The 18,392-nt window shown below is 49.4% G+C and overlaps 1 protein-coding gene across 4 annotated transcripts in view; it reads left to right on the top strand.

Moving 5' to 3' along the window:
• Positions 1-6,040: 6,040 nt before the first annotated feature.
• Positions 6,041-18,392, top strand: part of TMCO4 (transmembrane and coiled-coil domains 4) — an 86,588-nt gene continuing 74,236 nt past the window's right edge. For 2 of the 4 annotated variants that reach the window (XM_047792217.1, XM_047792214.1), the window contains exons 1-3: positions 6,041-6,104; positions 12,161-12,270; positions 13,974-14,126. The gene's annotated coding sequence lies outside the window, so the exon portion shown is untranslated. Of the gene's footprint in view, positions 6,105-12,160; positions 12,271-13,973; positions 14,127-14,231; positions 14,307-18,392 lie in introns of all 4 variants that reach the window. The other 2 variants (XM_047792215.1, XM_047792216.1) reach the window with 2 other exon arrangements.

Genomic DNA, 18,392 nt, shown 5'->3' with positions numbered 1-18,392 from the left:
GAGAGTAGACTCTGTTCTGGGTCCCACCCTTTAGACGGCCCTATGGCCTCCTCCAGCCATGCCCATCCTGATGGATAGAGGAGTCTACAAGGCCAAGAGGATGGGCCCACTTAAGGCCTCACTCTGCGTGCCTAGTACCCCAATATTCCCTGTCCAAACAGCCCCAAGCCCACTTCCAGCCTGTAGGAGGGAGTGTCTTCCTTGACCCATTCTCCCACTACCCACATCCCTAAGGAGTGGCCCAGGGGCAGCTGTTTGCAAGAGGGGTAGGCAGAACCTGGATGCGTGGGCTGGAGTGTCCACACACCTGCGTGTAAGATCTTACGTGGCACAGGATGGAACTAGGGATGGGAAAGGAAGGAAGATGGCCAGGGAGCCAGGAGCCACGAGCCACATACTGGCATGGAAGTCCCAAAAGCTGAAGGATTCTACATTCACACCTGATCTACCACAAGGTTTTAAAGGTGTGTCTGTCAGGCTGGAAGATCAGATTATGTTTTATTTACCACTTTGTGTTCTTGCCCCTATCTCCGCAAAGACCTGGACTGTTCCTGCCCGTGGGGATCTGAGCCAGTCCCCTCTGCCAAATTCCTGGCTTTCCCAGATTCCTTGCAGTCAGGGGTGGTCATGTGATCCCGACGTGTGATCCCCATTTCTGGGAAATCATTTGCACCTTGACCATGGGAGAGGAACCCAGGAGGCAAGGCTCATGAGGAGAGCTCCCCTTTTTTCTGCTCTTGAGCACGAGTGCTGAAGGATGCTTGCCACTGAGGGAGCCATCCTTGGGCCATAGGATAATACAGTGAAAGACGACAGCCAACATGCTGGTGATGATGAAAGATGGAAGGGGCTTAGACCTTGCGCTTTGGGGCCAACTGGATTTTATGTGCCATAAATCATCATTGTCATTCTGATTTGGGCCACACATTTGACACAGCAGTGAGCAGTCATCCTAAAGGAAATGTGCCTTCTAATGACTAGTGGGGGAAACCAGTTTGGCTGATGACCATCTTGCCGGTCAGGGGGAGAATATTTCCACAGACGAAGTTAACACAGGGGAAACTGAAAATTTTTTGCTGTATTTACATACCATTTTTACTATCATTGTTTTTTTGAAGTAATCTCATTTTGCTTCGTGTTTTTAATATTGTATCAGGAGTTCCCTTTGTGGCTCAGCAGATTAATGACCCAACATCGTCTCTGTGACGATGCAGGTCCAAACCTGGCCTTGCTCAGTGGGTTAAGGATGTGGCGTTGCCTCAAGCTACAGTGTAGATCACAGATGCAGCTTGGATCCGGTGTTGCCATGGCTGTGGTGTAGGCTGCAGCTGCGGTTCTTATTCGACCCCTGGCCCAGGAACTTCCATATGCCACAGGTGTGACCATAAAAAGAAAAAAATAATAAAAAATAAAATAAAAGGAACCATATCACTGTCATAATTTTTTTTAAAGGATCATTTGCCATCATAGAAAGTAATAAAAGAGTTCTCTCATGGCACCGTGGGTTAAGGATCCAGCATTGTCGTTGGAGCAGCTAGGGTTGCTGCTGTGGCGCAGGTTCTATCCCTGGTCCAAGAATTTCTACATGCTGCAGGTGTGGCTTAAAAAAAAAAAAAAAGGTAGTAAAAGATATATATCTATATATATATAATTTTTTTTTTTTTACAGCCACACCTGTGGTGTCTGGAAGTTCCCAGGCTAGGGGTCGAATCAGAGCTGTAGCTGGGCTACACCACAGCTACAGAAATGTGGGATCCAAGCTGAGTCTGCAGTCTACACCACAGCTCATGGCAACGCCTGATCCTTAACCCACTGAGTGAGGCCAGGGATCGAAACCGCATCCTCATAGAGACTAGACAGATTTGTTTCCGCTGAACCATGACAGGAACTGCTAAAATATTTTAAAAATGAAAACAAAAAATAAATAACACTAAGTGCAGAGCGGTATCCCAGACTGGATTCTGGGACTGTAAAAGGATATTAGAAGAAAAATCAATGAATAAAGTCTATAACTTAGTTAATAGTATATACCAGTGTTGGTTTCTCAGTCTTGAAAAAAAGTACAATGGTTATTATGTAAGATGTTAACACTGGGGAGTTTAATTAATGACCTTGATTTTTAGTTTATAAGAAACCAATAAAAATTGTACCTCAAAAAAAGGAGTTTTCTGGTGGCCTAGCAGTTAAGTACTTGGTGTTGTCATGGCTGTGGCTCAGATCACTGCTGTGGCTCAGGCTCAGTCCCTGGCCTGGGAATTTCTACATGCTGTGGGCACAGCCAAAAAAAACCAAAAAAATTGTACCTCATAAAAAAAAAGATTTAGGGCATCGACCTGTGTTCTCAGTAGAATGAAGATGGAAGGGGGTAACTTTCTCATGTATGATTCAAGGTGATTTAATGTAAGTTCATGTACCAACTAAAAAGATATCACGAACCACCAGTGATGTGGATTTCATGCATATCCATATCTTATTTTTTGGCCATTCCCACAGCATTCCTGGGCCAGGGATGGGACCCATGCCACAGTACCCACCGGAGCCATAGCAGTGACAATGCCAGATCCTTAACCTGCTGTACCACCAGGGAACCCCAACTAGAAAATATCAGATCAGGGGCAAGTGCCAAGCCTTCTCAGATGAGAAGCAGATAGGGGTCGTCACTCAAGTCTCCTAAGAGATAAGGCAGAGGACTACAAAATGATTACCTAACACACAAGAACAATGAGGGAAAATATTAACCCAAGTGGCTTTGACCCTAAATGGCTGTCACTAACCCAATCCTAGTTGATGGTCCCATTAGATGTTCAGTTCTTTGGGTCAAAGACTGCCTTGGAAACACAAACAAGAAATTGCTCAGCAATGTAACAATATCCATGGCAACCAGAAACCATCCACAGCACTCTCCACCCTGGCCTTCCTCTGCAGGTGTGTCCGGTCCGTCCCCATGGTAGCTCTGTTTATTTCTGAGCGTTGTTAGGAAAGAAGTGACCATAAACGATCTTCTGGGTCATTCGGTCTCAAGTTCAGAACAACGGCATCACAAGGATACTCTACAGGAAGGGATGGGGGGTTGCCTTCTGTGACACCATCCCCAGAACTCAGTACCATTCAACAAACACCCATGCCAGGCCCGCCCCAACTCACATTCTGGGAGAACTGACATTGTGTGACATAGGGAAGGAGCTTCTTCTGCTGGGGAGCCATCATCCAAACTCATCTCAATATCTTTGAACCTGTATTGATGGTTGAGCCTGTGGGATGGGAGGATAGCAGAATCATCGAGATCTGGGGTTAAATCCAGTCTCTGCCATCTTGTACCTCAGTGATCTTGGCCAAGTTTTTTAACACCTCCTGAACCTGAGTCCCTTCCTCTGGGAAGTGGGGCCAATAATAGTATAAACTGGGAGCTCTCTTGTGGTGCAATAGGTTCAGGATCTGTCGTTGTCACTGCAGTGGCTTGGGTTGCTGCTGTGGTACGGATTTAATCCCTGGCCTGGGAACTTCCACATGCCTCAGGCACAACCAAAAAAATATATATATATATATAAAATGCATAGGATTAAAAAGGATTAAATGGTATACAATAGATGTGGGACATGAAGAGCCAGCCACAAGGATAATAGTCCCTGAACAATATTTATGGTTATTTCTCTAATTTCTGGGAGAATCAAATCCAATCATTTAGTTGTTCCAAACCTGATTGAGGGTGTTCCCGTCGTGGCGCACAGTGGTTAACGAATCCGACTAGGAACCATGAGGTTGCCGGTTTGATCCCTGCCCTTGCTCAGTGGGTTAACCATCTGGCGTTGCCATGAGCTGTTGTGTAGGTTGCAGACGCGGCTCGGATCCCACGTTGCTGTGGCTCTGGCGTAGGCCGGCAGCTACAACTCCGATTAGACCCCTAACCTGGGAACCTCCATATGCCACAGGAGCAGCCCAAGAAATGGCAAAAAAAAAAAAAAAAAAAAAAACCTGATTGATCATCAGAATCATAGGGGAACTTCTTAAAATTTAAATTCCTAGGCTTCCACCCCCCCTGAGAAATTCTAAATTGGGTGGTCTGGGGCAGGATGCAAGAACTTACAGTCCTCACGAAACACTTTCATTGTGCTTAGCCCATAGCAGGCACTCAATAAATACAGGTCCCTTCCCCAGCCTGGGCTATTGGGACAGCTTCCTAATTGGTTGCCTGTGTCCACTCTAATCCCCTATTCTCCAACACCAAATCTCGAAGGCCTACACCCAGAGGGTAATACACTTCCTCCACCTCTCCTTCCCGTAGCTTTGCTTACAGGTTGGGTCCTGGGTGCTGTTCAGTGAGGGGGCAATGGGGCGAAGTTTGGGCACTGAGCATGGCTGTAACTGATCCACTGTCCAGAGTCAAGAGGTTTAACACAGGGTCTTTCACAGAACTAGAGACAGGGTAAGGCTGTTGTAGAGAGTGGTGCCTGGTCCCACAAAGCCAACCTGGCTGGAAAGGGCCATCAGACACTGAGCAAAGGAGGGCTGCCTGGAGGTTTTCTGTGGGCATCCACTTTCATGCGGTTATTAAGACTGCGTCTTGACAAGGCTCACATGCTCAGATATAACACCCTATGCCCCTGAAGGATGAACTCTGTTAACTCATTTGCCCCTCACAATGCCCAGTCGGTAGGTGGAACTGCACTTCTTGGTCCTGAGTGGCCAGTGGGGAGATGAGGACACGGTGGCCTAGAGCATTCCATGAGGAGTATGAGTTACAGGCTTTGCACTGGAAGCTGGTCTCTGACCCCGGCCTTGTCTGTTCATGGTACTGGGTTGTCTTCACCTGGAGGAAGAGTAATAACCTTGTGGCCACAATGATCCAAGCTCTGGCTCTGGCGCTTATCATTATTAGCTCTGTGGCTTCTGCAGCCGTGACCTGAGCCTCAGTTTCCTTTTCCTGTAGAACAAGTATGATGGAGGAGTTCCCGTTGTGGCTCAGCAGGTTTAGATTCAGACATAGTGTCCATGAAGATGCAGGGTCTATCCCTGGCCTCATTCAGTGGGAAGGATCTGGCAGTTGCTGCAAGTTGTGGAGCTGGGATCTAGCTGTTGCTGTGGCGTCGGCCTGCAGCAGCAGCTCTGATTCAACCCCTAGCCTGGGAACTTCTATATGCCGCAGGTTCGGCTATTTAAAAAAGAAAAAAAGAAAGAAAAGAAAAAAAGTCTTTTTTTTTTTTTTTTTTAAGAAGAGGTGTGATAGAATTCAAAAGATTACTAGAGGAGTTACATCCATTCGTACATTCATTGTGTGATCCTGAGCACCTACCAAGTGCCAGGCACAGTCCCTGGGGTTGGGCACACAGCAAAGCCGTCTCCAGGTTTTTAAACTGCAAACAGGATGATCAAGAAAATAATTCCGCAGAGTGAGAAGTACTACGGTTGAAATAGAACCGAACTGGAGGCCTGGTGTGGAATTCCCTGGCATTTAGAACAGTAGTTGGCACATAGTAGGTGCTCAGGGAGTATTTTTCTATGACTGAACGTTCCCCGGGGGTCAGGGAAGACTCCTAGATGCCACCTTGAGTGAGTTCCAGAGCGCAGAGCTGGGGCACAGCGCCAGGCATGGCAAACGCAAAGGCGCTACCTCGGCGTTAAAGAAAGAAAACTCAGGGAGAACATGGATATCTCAACACCCTGTAAACTTCACAGTGCTGTCTGCACATGCGGGAAAGCTGGTTCTTTCACATAATTTACTTTTGACGAATTGCAGGCGGGTGGCCGGTGGCGAGCAGTTTCCGCAAAGCCGAACCTGCCAGGGTGCTGGCGTCCCGGCGCCTTCCGGGAGGGCGAACAGACTCGTAAACTGACTTTCGCTCCGGGCTGGCCCGGCACTTCCTGCGGCCGGCGCCCCTGCGGCGGGGTGGTGGCGGGGCGAGCGGGTTGGAACTCGCAGCTCGAAGACAGGAGTCCGGAGCCCGGAAGGACCAGGCTCGCGCGGGGCGGGCAGCGCGGCGGCGGGACTGGCCTGCACCCGGGCGGAGGGAGGGGGTGAGCGAGGGGCGGGGCCGGGGCGGGGCCGGGGGCGGGGCGGGCACTCGATCCGCCTTCGCCTTCGCCTTCACCTCTGCCGACACCTCCAGGTAAGGGGCCCGCTCAGGCCCGGGCCGCTCCCCGCCGCCAACGCGCCGTCTCCGCGCGGGCAGCCCCCTCCCGGGCCGCTGGCCCTTTGCCCCCACCCCGCCCTCCGCGCTGACGGTCCCGGAGTCGAGGCCGCCCGGTGGTTGCTTATTTTCCTTACGAGCCGGAAGTGCCCTGAGGAGTCCCGCGCGCAGGGCGGCACATGGGGAAACTGAGGCCAGCGTCTCCTGCCTCCCTCGAGAAGGGAGAACGCTGTTCCGGACCGGGGAGGGAAGGGACTTGCCCAAGGTCACAGGCCTGGGCTTCCCCTTGGCCCACGCAGCCCCTCCGGTGTCTCTTAACCCCCCTCCCTGCCCATACAGCTCCCTGAGCTCATAGCAGAAACTGAGAATTCCAAGGGAGCTGGGGGGATAACCTCTGGAGAAAAGCCCAGGCCCCAAGATTACAGGGTCTGCCCCCTCATCCTGACCCCTGGTGTCAGAGGAGGAAGTACTAACTGTTGGGGTGGATTTTACACTCAGGTAAGCAGAGGTTCAGAGAGCTGAAAGTATTTCCCCTAGACCATGCAGCTAAGAAGATCAGCCTCAGACCGTGGGTGAGCGGCCTCCAGAGTCTGACCCAGTGCCTGGCTCAGAGTAGGCCTTCACCATGTTCTTTACCCAGAGTGGCACAGGGAGTCAGGAGCACAGCTGGGCTGCACGTGGGACCTTGGTCCAGAGACTGCTGCATAACATGGAGTCAGTACTTCTCCTCTCTGTAACTCTGTGCTCATTTCAGGCAGAAAAGTGAAACCCCTTTAAGCTTTGGGGGCATCCATCCATTCATTCATTCTATAAATATTTATTGAATGCCTACTGCATGTCAGTATGTGCACTGACATGCACATATGTGTTTAGGCTCTGAGGGTACAGCAGTCAACAAGACCAGCGCTGCCCTGGGAGGGTGAGGGGGTGGAGGAGGTACATTGCAGAGAGTGGAATAAAACACTGCCCTTCTGTCTGAGAGGGAGTGGGGAGGGCTGGGCCAAGAGGAAGACCATTGAAATCTTCCCCACCGGCGAAGCATGAGCAGAGGGCAGAGAGAGTAAACCTCACAGCCTCAATCCCTCTGAGCCTTGGGCCCTCATGGGCCTTGTTTGAGATGTTCTGTCAGCCTGAGCTTCCCCCACCTTCACTCCTGGGCTAGGTGGGTAGAGAGTGGACCAAAGAAAGCCCTAAACTGACCTCAGAGCCTGGAAACCTAGCTGTGTGATCTTGGGCATGTTATTCTGCCTCTCTGGGCCTGTTTTCTTATCATACAATGGCGGTTGTGATACTTCATGGCATTGATAATGCCACCATGCTTTGTGAATGGTAAAGCAGGATCCAGCGTGCGGCCCAAGTCAGAGGCCTTGCCAAATCCAGCATAAGCAAGAGTGCAGTATTTATTCAGAGCGTATTTATTTAGAGGCTCTAGTAACCCTGTTGAAAGGCTGTGACGTCTCTCAGTAAGGAAATGTACAAGGGACTTCTCTTGTGGCACAGCGGGTTAAGGATCCAGCATTGTCACTGCAGCAGCCTGGGTCGCTGTCGTGGCATGGGTTTGATCCCCGGCCCCAGGAACTTTCACATGCTGCAGGTGTGACCAAAAAAAGGGGAAATGTAAGAGGCAGAGGGAGGGTGGCTGAGTCTGGGCAAGGAGCCTGAAGAGTGCTGGCATCACAGTCAGCATTTCAGCTGTTGCAACACCTGCCATCACATACATGTACTGCATCAGACAGATCTTGCTTTATGTAAAACTGTGTTGTCTTTCATTGAAAAAAACTGTGAGGGGTTCCCATTGTGGCTCAGCAGGTTAAGAACCTGACTAGTACCCATGAGGATGGGGATTCAGTATCTGGCCTTGCTCAGTGGATTAAGGATCCAGCGTTACTGCAAGCTGCAGTGTAGGTTGCAGATGCAGTTTGGATCCCACGTTGCTGTGGCTGTAGGGAGCTGAAAGTGCAGCTATAAAAATAAAAATTAATTAATTAAAAAAATGTGGAAGCCACTTCTTCGTTGTGGGGGCAGGTGTTCATTCATTCTCTCACGTACTCTGCCAGGCACTGTTCTAGGAAACAGCAGAGAACATGAGAAAAGCCACTGCCATCAGGGAGCTTTCTCTATTGAGGGAGACAGACCACAAACAAATCTGTAATCCGTTATCACGTGGTGACAAATTCGATCAAGAAAAGTCATGCAGGGGAGTGCCCGTCATGGCTCAGTGGTAACGAACCCAACTAGTATCCATGAGGATGGGGGTTCAATCCCTGTCCTTGTTCAGTGGGTTAAGGATCCGGTGTTGCTCTGAGCTGTGGTGTAGGTCACAGACGCAGCTCTGATCCTGTGTTGCTGTGGTTGTGGTATAGGCTGGCAGCTGTAGCGCCAATTGGACCCCTAGCCTGGGAACTTACATATGCAGCAAGCACGGCCCTAAAAAAAAAGAAAAGAAAGAAAGAAAGAAAGAAAAGTCACGCAGGGTCTGGTGGAAGGAGGTGGTGATGGCACCTGCTATCTTGGACCTGAATGAATAAGACAGCTCTGCTGGGGAGGTGGGGGAAGCACAGATGTCCAGAACATCAGCCACTCCACCCTGACCCTCCTAGTCGGGGAGATGGGCACATAAGCAACCAGCCCTTATACCTGAGAGGAGATGAGGCATCCCAGAGAAAGTGGGGGCTTCAGAGGTGCCAGGCTGGACAAATCCAGGAAGCCTCATGGCAGCCCCTGAGGCCCTTTAGTAAAGTGGATTAGAGCTTGGGTTTGAAGTCACATGTGCCTAGGCAGGTCTGTTCTGATCCTGCCATTTGCCAGCTGTATGGCCCTCACCTCCATGAACCTCAGTTTTCTCATCTGTGAGATGGGGACAGTGTCAGTCTCTTCTTCGAAAGGTTGGTGTGAGGCTGAAATGGGTTCAGGAGAGAAAGCCCCCAGGAGAGCTTTACAGATTTTTGTTTTTTAAACTGTGCTTTTGAGGAAGGGCACCTCTTGGATATGAGGACCTACCCCGAGGAAAAAACAGCATGAGCTGAGGCCCAAGGCGGGAAAGCCAGCGTGGGCTAGAGGCAGCCGATGGTTAGTTTGGGGGAAGGCTGGCTGGAAGACGGGAAGTGGAGGAAGTAAAGTTAGAGGCAGGTTGGGCCCATCCCAGAAGTAATTGGGGCTGGGGTCGTTCCGGAGCCAAACTTGGGTCCATTTGCCACCACGTGACAATGGATTACAGATTTGTTTGTTTGTGGTCTGTCTCCCTCAGTAGAGAAAGCTCCCTGATGGCAGTGGCTTTTCTCATGTTCTCTGCTGTCTCCTAGAACTGTGCCAGGCAGAGTAGGTGAGAGAATGAATGAACACCTGCCCCCACAACGAAGAAGTGGCTTCCACGTTTTTTTAATTTATTTTTATAGCCGCACTTTCAGCACGTGGAAGGCCCCGGGCTAGGGGTCAAAATCCGAGCTGCAGCTGCAGGCCCATCCCACAGCCACAGCAGTGCCGGATCCAAGCCGAATCTACTGACAATCTACATCCAAGTCAATCTCCTGACACCGGCTTGTGGTAAAGGAAAGCACAGCACTCATTGTGAGGCTCCAGACAAGGAGTCCAGGGCAGCCAATGCTCAAAAAAACCCAAACTCCCTGATGAGTTTCAGGAAATTTTTTTTTTTTTTGTCTTTTTGTCTTTTTGGGGCCACACCTCCAGCATGTGGAAGTTCCCAGGCTAGGGGTCCAATTGGAGCTGGAGCTGCTGGCCTACACCACAGCCACAGCAACACAGGATCTGAGCTGCATCTGTGACCTACACCACAGCCCACGGCAACGCCGGATCCTTAACCCACTGAGCGAGGCCAGGGATGGAACCTGCAACCTCATGGTTCCTAGTTGGATTTGTTTCCGCTGCACCATGATGGGAACTCCAAAATTTATCGTCTTAACCACTTTTAAGTGTGCAGTTCACTAGTGTTAGATATAATCACACTGTTTTGCAGGCCATCTCTGGACCATTTCAACTTGCAAATCTGAAACTCAGTACCTACTACATAATGACTCCCCATTCCCCCCAACCCCCAGCCCCTGGCAACCCCGACTCAAATTTGTGTCTCTATGATGTTGACAACTCTAAGTACCTCATATAAGTAGAGTCTTCTGTGACTGATTGATTTCACTTAGCCTAATGTCCTGAAGTTTCATTCATGTTGTAATGGATCAGAATCCTGTTTTTTTTTTTTTTTTTTTTGCTATTTCTTGGGCCACTCCCGTGGCATATGGAGGTTCCCAGGCTAGGGGTCGAATCGAAGCTGTAGCCACCAGCCTACGCCAGAGCCACAGCAACGCGGGATCCGAGCCGCGTCTGCAACCTACACCACAGCTCACGGCAACACCGGATCGTTAACCCGCTGAGCAAGGGCAGGGACCGAACCCGCAACCTCATGGTTCCTAGTCGGATTCGTTAACCACTGCGCCACCATGGGAACTCCCCTCTTCCTTTTTAAAGGCTGAATAATATTCCATTGTATACATAACAAATTTCATTTGTCCATTCATCCATGGATGAACACTGGGGTTGTCTTCACATTTTAGCTATTTTGAATAATGCTGCTATGAACATGGGCATACAAATATCTTTTTGAAACCCTGCTTTCGATTCTTATGGATATGTAGTCAGAAGTGGCATTTACTGTGGAAATTTTGAGGCATGGCATTGGTGGCTCCCCATAGTGTCTCCTCTGGTCCAGGAGAGTGAGGGAGGTCCCTGGGGCCCTGTGGAGCAGTTTACAGCTGGTGGGTGTCAAATGAACCATCAATGCAAATGACATTGCCATTTCTCCCTCCTTCTTTCTCAGACAGATTTGCCTCTTGATTTTGTGTGTGTGTGTTTTTTTAGGGCCACACATGCAGTATATGGAAGTTTCCAGGCTAGGGATTGAACCAGACCTGCAGCTGCTGGTCTACACCACAGCCATAGTAACGTAGAATCCTAGCTGCATCTGTGACCTACACCACAGCTCATGGCAATGCCAGATCCTTAACCCACTAAGCAAGGTCAGGGATCAAACCCACATCCTCTTGGATACTAGTTGGGTTCATTACTGCTGAGACACAACGGAAACCCTCTTGAATTATTTTTTAATTATCCCTAGTGGAAACCACCATTCATTCACCAAGTGTTTGTAAGTGCCTCCTATGCTTACTTGTGGGGAGAGGAAGATAGACAATAAGCAATAAACACAAACAAGTAAAAGATATAGTATGTCAACCAGTGATGCATGCTGTGGACCAAGCAGAAAGCCAGTTAAAAGGGATCAGGGAGTTCCCTGGTGGCATAGTGGTTAAGGACTTGGCATTGTCACTGTCGTGGCTCAGATTTTTGATACCTGGCTCAGGAATTTCCAAATGTCACAGACATGGCCAAAAATAAAATAAAATAAAATAAGAGGGTTCATGATGAGAGGCTGGGGGCAGCCTGGCTTCCCTGAGCTGTAAAATTTGAGCAAAGACCAGAAGGAGGTAAGGGAGTTGGCCGTATGGTTATCTGAGGGAACAGCATTCCCAGCAGAGGGAACAGCCAATGCAAAGGCCTTGAGGTGGGAGCGTGCCTGGTGGGGTCCAGGAGCAGCAAGGAGGATGATGTGTCTGGAGCAGAATGAATGAAGGGGAGAAGAGAAAGAGGAGGGCGGGTTGCACATGGCCCAGTCACCATTGTAAGGACAGTGACTGTGAGTGAGAAGGGAGTGGCTGAAGGTTTGGAGCAGGGAAGGGACATGATCTAACTGTAGGTGGAAGTGGACCCTTAGATGCTGTGCGGTGGATAGATTGCTAGGGGCAAAGGCAGGAGGAAGCAGGAGGGGTAAGGGCAGCATGCACTGGGATGCGAGTGGGAGAAGAAAAGTGCAATGGCAAATGTGGGCAAAGTGTCACTCGGCCTGGGTATCCACCTGATAGCACACTGTCACCTGCCCCACCACCCCGCCCATCCTCCAGGCTGCTGAAGTGAGGTTAGGATGGGAACTTGCCCTCTGTGCCAACATCCCTTTTTTCCTTCTGGTCTAGAGTGGGATTGTCCAAAACCCTGTGGGTTCTTCTATGTTGGAACTGCTGCCATGGAGACCTCCTGAGATGCTGCATTTACCACTGGCCTCCAGTTTAACTTCCAGATAGAGGTACAGAATGAATGCGTTTGTCTCCTAAAATGCTGAGAGTGGAGGGAGGGGAGTAAGCTGGGCCGGCCTAGAATCCCCCTTTCTAGGACCATGTCAGGATTGTCTTATCCTGTGGGTGTTAACTTTGGGCCACGATCTTCAGAGTTTCTGGCTCAAGAACAGTGCTGTAGCTCTATTTGTGATAAAAGAGTTCTTCAGCCAGATGCTTTTCCTTCTCCTTGGTCCCAGAATAATTAGTCCTCCGCCTGCCTTTGACACTGCAGCTATCTCTCTAGTAATGTCTCTTTCACTGTACTGCAGACTCATTGAAATGTTCAGCAGTGGCCAGTTTACTGAGAAGCAGAGGAAGAGAGTGAGAAAAAGAGCATCATTCACCACTACCAACGTCTCACTCCCCCCGCCTCTGACCAACACCCCCCCCCCCCAAATTTGACCCTGGCCTTTACTGACTACTCCAAGTTAAAAAAAAAAAAAAAAAAAAGCCACAGCAGGCTGGTGTGTAAGCAAAACAAAAGAAGCTCATTATTACCCGTGACCTTCTAAAGACCCAGGTCATGGAGTTTTAAGGAGGAGTGAAAAGATTTTCAAGGATGACATTTACTTTTCTCCTTGGTGCTGACCTTGGAACTTTCATGTCCCCAAGAAGAAATCCCATTGTGTCATTTATGTTCAAAAGCAATGCAGGGGTTCCCATCGTGGCTCAGTGGTTAACAACTAGGAACCATGAGGTTGCGGGTTCGATCCCTGGCCTTGCTCAGTGGGTTAAGGATCCGGTGTTGCCGTGAGCTGTGGTGTAGGTCACAGACGCGGCTTGGATCCCACGTTGCTGTGGCTCTGGCGTAGGCCGGTGGCTACAGCTCCGATTCGACCCCTAGCCTGGGAACCTCCATATGCCGAGGGAGCGGCCCAAGAAATGGCAAAAAGACAAAAAACAAAAAACAAAAGCAATACATACCTGTAGCATAGAATTGGGGAAATCCAGAAAAGTCCCTCCTGTCTCCCCTTTCAGAGGTCATTGTTGAAGCTATTCTTCCAGACATTTTCCTTCTCTGCATCTTTTTAACATGGTTGGACTCATGGCTTGAGTCACCTGGTTTGTAGTCAGAGCACATTCTCAGGCCTCATCAGTAGATAACACCCGGGGGAGGGCGTTATCACTGCTAACATTAAAACGGCACAGAAGCTTGAAGAAGCAGGAGCTATTCTAGTTCCTTGAACATGGAAAATGACGCTTTAGAATGGAGCTCAGATTATTTGAAGTTTGGGATTCCCTGGGTAATTCCAGACACTTGGTCCTTGTTCCATCTTGCTTCCCCATCTGATGCTTGATGGGAGTGTAAGCATAGGAGTGCCTTTCGGGAGAGAATAACCAGGAAAATCTAGTGCTTACTTAAGCCTGAAAACTAGTTCATCCATTTGTTCATGTCACAAGCACTCCCTCTGTGGCAGGTAAGGGGCTGGGCCCCAGCATACAGATACGGAGGCGGTCGGGTGCCTGCCCTTTACTGCCAGGTTAACCGAGGAGCGGGTGCAGCACCCACAGCTCAGGGTACGAGAGCTTTGGTCAAACCATGCAAAGCACCTGGGCTGTGCCCAGTGAGTGGTAGCTTCTTGCAAACCTGCCGGGGCAAAGGCCTAGAAGAGTGGAAGTAGGAGCTCGATGCCTCTGATGCCCCAGGCTGACCCATCCTTCTCCCCAACAGGCCTCCAGACCCCTATGGACCCACGGGGTTGGTTTTTCTGGTTTGCTCCTCCAGGGCAATTTGCGTAATTTTCTGAAGAACCTTCAAGAAGCTGAACAGCCTGTTTTCAGACCTAGAGAGAGGGGAGGTCCATGGTTGTTTCTTGAAATCTGGGTAAGTATTATTTATGATTTCTTTCTCTTCAGAACCCTCGTCATTATAGTAAATGGTCTTCATTTAAACATTGTGAGTTTATGGATTGTCTGTCTCCCCCGATAGAATATATCTCCTGGTGGCAGGTGGTGGTCTGTCCGTCTTTGTCACCGCTGCCTCCAGCCCGTGAGACAGCACCAGGTACATAGTTATTGTACAAATCTGTACATGTTTATTAAATTAATGAACTGCTTAGTTTGGGGTGGAGGCAAATAGTTACTTTGAGTTTACTTAGAACTTAAGGTTTTCAAATTCTGTAGAGACATCCCACTGCTTTTTTCTTTTTAACTTTTTATTTAAAAATAATTATAGATTCCGAGTTCCCTGGTGGCCTAGTGGCTAAGGATCTGACATTGTCACTGCCGTGGCGTGGGTCTTCTGGCCTGGGAACTTATGTATGCCGCAGCCATGGCCAAAAAATTACTTAATTAATTACATAGTTATAGCTTCACAGGCAGTTGCCGAAATCATACCGAGAGGTCCAGGGTACCCTCATTGAGCTTCCTGCATGGCCATTGCCTTCCTGGTTAAGTCTGGCGCCTTAGCTTCAAGGACTTGGTCCTACAGGGTGTAGCCCCTGGAAGCTTCCCCTGTAGCCTCATTTCTTCTCTCCCACCCTCCGCACCCACCCATTTCCCAAGCCCTGGCTGCACAGAGCATCCCTTTGGTTCTTCAGAAGCATCTACTCCCTTCCCTCTCTGGGACTTGACACATGCCATCCCCTCTACTGAGAACATTCTCTTCCCAATCCCCCACCCTGGTCCAATGTCTCCTCCAGGAAGCCAATTCTGGGTTCCCTCTTTGTATCCCCCATCTACGTCTCCTCCGTCATAGCATTCATCCTGCTGGTTTGTCTTTGTCTGTCTACGTGTCTGTCTCTGCCACAGCCTTGGAATACCCTCTCCCATCCTCCTGTCCCCTTGCTTCCTGCAGGCCTCTGCTGGAATGGACCTTTCACCTGCATACCGCTGTCTCCCGTCTCCTACGTGATCACCTCATATCCTCTTCACCCTGATTGTCCTTCCCCATCGATCACTTCCCAGCCCAATGTGTATTTATTTATTTAGTGGCCCGTTAAGAGCATGGCTCCTACATCCTGACTGCCTAAGTTCTGCCACTTAATAACGCTGTGATCTTGGCCAAGTTACTTAAATTATTATCATCACGATGTAATGGTGTGTTCTTGCCTGTCTCCCACCAGAATGTAAGCCCCTTGAGAGCAGGGCATTTGTCGGTATTGTCCCCTGATCTGCCCCAAGGCCCAAAACAGGACATCGCACATCATCTACCCTCTTCATTCATCCAGCCAGTAGTTACGGAATGCCTGCGACGCTCCAGGGCCTGCTCAGAAAGCTAGGCTACAGCAGTGACAAAACAACCAGAAGCCTGCCTCGGGAAGCTCACATTCTACTTGTTGACACAAGTGAACAAGTAACTTTAAACTATATTTTTAAGACAGGAGTAAGTATTGTGGAACAGGGTGCTGGGATAAAGATGCAGTATAGCTTGGCCTGGAGGATCAGGGAAGGCCTTTCTGAAGAGGTGACTCTGAGGCTGAGGCTAATACGATGTGAAGCTCAGGAGAAGAGTGTCCCAAGCCAGGGGAAGAGTAGGTGCAAAGGCCCAGAAGGAAGACCAGCTTGTTTATTTGAAAGGCAGAAATGCAGCCAGCATGATTATAGTGCAATGACAAGTCCAGCGGGGGCGGGGGGGGGGCATGAGCTGCAGTTTAGAGGCAGGCAGGAGCCAGATCAGGACTCTGTAGACGATCATAAAGGGATTGGTATTCCTCCTGGGGCCGTGGGAGGCCTTCAGAGGCCTCTAAGTAGGTGAGTGACATGATTGCTGTATATGACAACAAGGCCACTTGGGCTACTGTGTAGAGAATGAATTATAGGGCATCAAGAGTATATTTTGTTGGGAGTTCCCATCGTGGCTTAGTGGTTAACAAAACCGACTAGGATCCATGAGGACGAAGGTTCAATCCCTAGCCTTGCTCGCTGGGTTAAGGATCCGGTGTTGCCATGAGCTGTGATGTACGTCCCAGACGAGTCTCAGATCCCATGTTGCTGTGGCTGTGGTGTAGGCCAGCCGCTGCAGCTCCAATTTGACCCCTAGCCTGGGAACTTCCATGTGCTGCGAGTGTAGCCCTAAAAAGCAAAAAAAAAAAAAATATATATATATATATAAGTATATATATATATATAGTTGAATGAATGAATGAATGACTTTGGCCTGAGCTGAGCTCTTTATGCACTCAGCACACCCACCCCCCTCCCCTGTGGTTAGAGACAGGCCAGCTTGTGCTTCTCTGATTAGGAGGCTGTTTATTCTTGACCTGAGAACTGCCAAGGGTCTCCCTAGATACCAGCCCAATGAAATACCATCTTGGGCTTTTCTGGGTAATAGGAGCAATTACCCCAGCTGCCAAATGGCACGGAGTTGATTAGAGGTAGTGAAGCTTGCAAAGGCTGCTGACATCAAGGCCAGGGGCTGCCCGCAATGATGTCCTCAGTTTGTGGCTTGTTGCTGTCCCTTTTGTCCACTTCCCAGGTCTACACTGATCCTCTGAGCCAGGGGAATCTACTACAAACAGATCTCCAGCTTGGGTTCCTGGAGCAACTATTGGAACCCAGTCTTGCTGGGTGACATTGGGCAAGGTCTTAACCTCTCTGGGCCTCAGTTTCTTCATGTGAAACAAGAGGAGGAGACTCCCTGGGCTGGTGTAGAGGAGAGAGCATGAGGCTTGGAGTCAAACCAAAGTCTGACTGTGTCACTGGGGAAATCACTTGGCCGCTCTAGCTTTCCCATGCTTATAGTTCTAGGAAAGAATCATAACACCTCACATCCTACTTAACCTTACATGGTAGTGAGAATTAAATGGATTTAAAGTGTCTATAAACTGCCACATGCTGTACAGATGTCGGTTTGTTGCTTTTAACAACCTTGGGGTTACTTTGAGAAGCTGATGCAGTTAGTTATGAACAAACTTTTAAATTATTCCTCCATAGGGACTTCCTGTCTTGGCGCAGTGGAAATGAATCTGAGTAGGAACCATGAGATTGTGGGTTCGATCCCTGGCCTCCCTCAATGGGTTAAGGATCTGGTGTTGCCATGAGCTTGGTGTAGGTCACAGATGCGGCTCAGATCTGGCGTTGCTGTGGCTCTGAAGCAGGCTGGCAGCTGTAGTTCTGATTAGACCCCTAGCCTGGGAACCTCCATATGCCACGTGTGCAGCCCTAAAAGGACAAAAGACATAAATAAATAAATAAATTACTTCTCCATAGAAGTAATATTTTGAGAACAAAAATTTTCATTGCTCAGCTGGGAAAGAGCAAATTTATAGGCCAAAGTGTGGAATATGGATACTCAAGGAGAAATCTGTTGGCCATAAGACAAGTGTTTAAAACAGAGGTGGTGGAGTTCCCTTCGTGACTCAGCAGTTCACAAACTCGACTAGGGTCCATGAGGATGTGGGTTCGAACCCTGGCTGCGCTCAGGGGGTTAAGGATCCAGCGTGGCCGTGAGCTGTGATGTAGGGCGCAGACGCAGCTCAGATCCCGTGTTGCTGTGGCTGTAGCGTAGGCCAGCAGCTGCAGCTCTTGCAATGCCAGATCCTTAACCCACTGAGCGAGACCAGGGAACAAACCTACAACCTCATGGTTCCTAGTCAGATTCGTTAACCATTGAGCCGTGGTGGGAGCCCCAATAATGTTCCCTCTTATAATATTATTTATACACCTTTGTTGTAGGCCAAGCACTGTGCTGAGCGTGTCATTTGTTTGTTGATTTTTTTATGCATTTATTTTTTTAAGTAAACATTTGTATAACATGAGCCCTATGCCAGGCTTGTTCTAAGTACTTCATAAATGCTAACCTGCACGGTCGTGTCGTTTGTTGCTAACACAGATCTTCTAGACATAGTCCCATTTGTAGGTGAAGGAATCTCAGTGCAGAGACAGTGAGCTGCCTGAGGTCGCACATCTGTTAGATGGAGGCACATGGATTCACACCCTGTCTGTCTGGTCCTGAGTCTGCACTGATACCCACAGTGTCCTTGGCCACGGCTGGAACCCTTCCCAGTGCCTGCTTCTAGGGCTCTTGGGTGCCTGGCTAGGCTCGTCCCCTCCTCACGCTAAAAAAGGGAGGGAGGACGGGAAGAGAGGAGGGAGCAAGGCCTTCTTTGACTCCTTCCTTTCACTGAAGTCTAACGGACAGCGAGCACGC

Source organism: Phacochoerus africanus, chromosome 8 (assembly GCF_016906955.1).
Source record: "Phacochoerus africanus isolate WHEZ1 chromosome 8, ROS_Pafr_v1, whole genome shotgun sequence".
NCBI classification, from domain to species: Eukaryota; Metazoa; Chordata; class Mammalia; order Artiodactyla; family Suidae; genus Phacochoerus; species Phacochoerus africanus.
The sequence above is the reverse complement of the archived record's forward strand: the minus strand, read 5'-3'. Positions and strand labels throughout refer to the sequence as shown.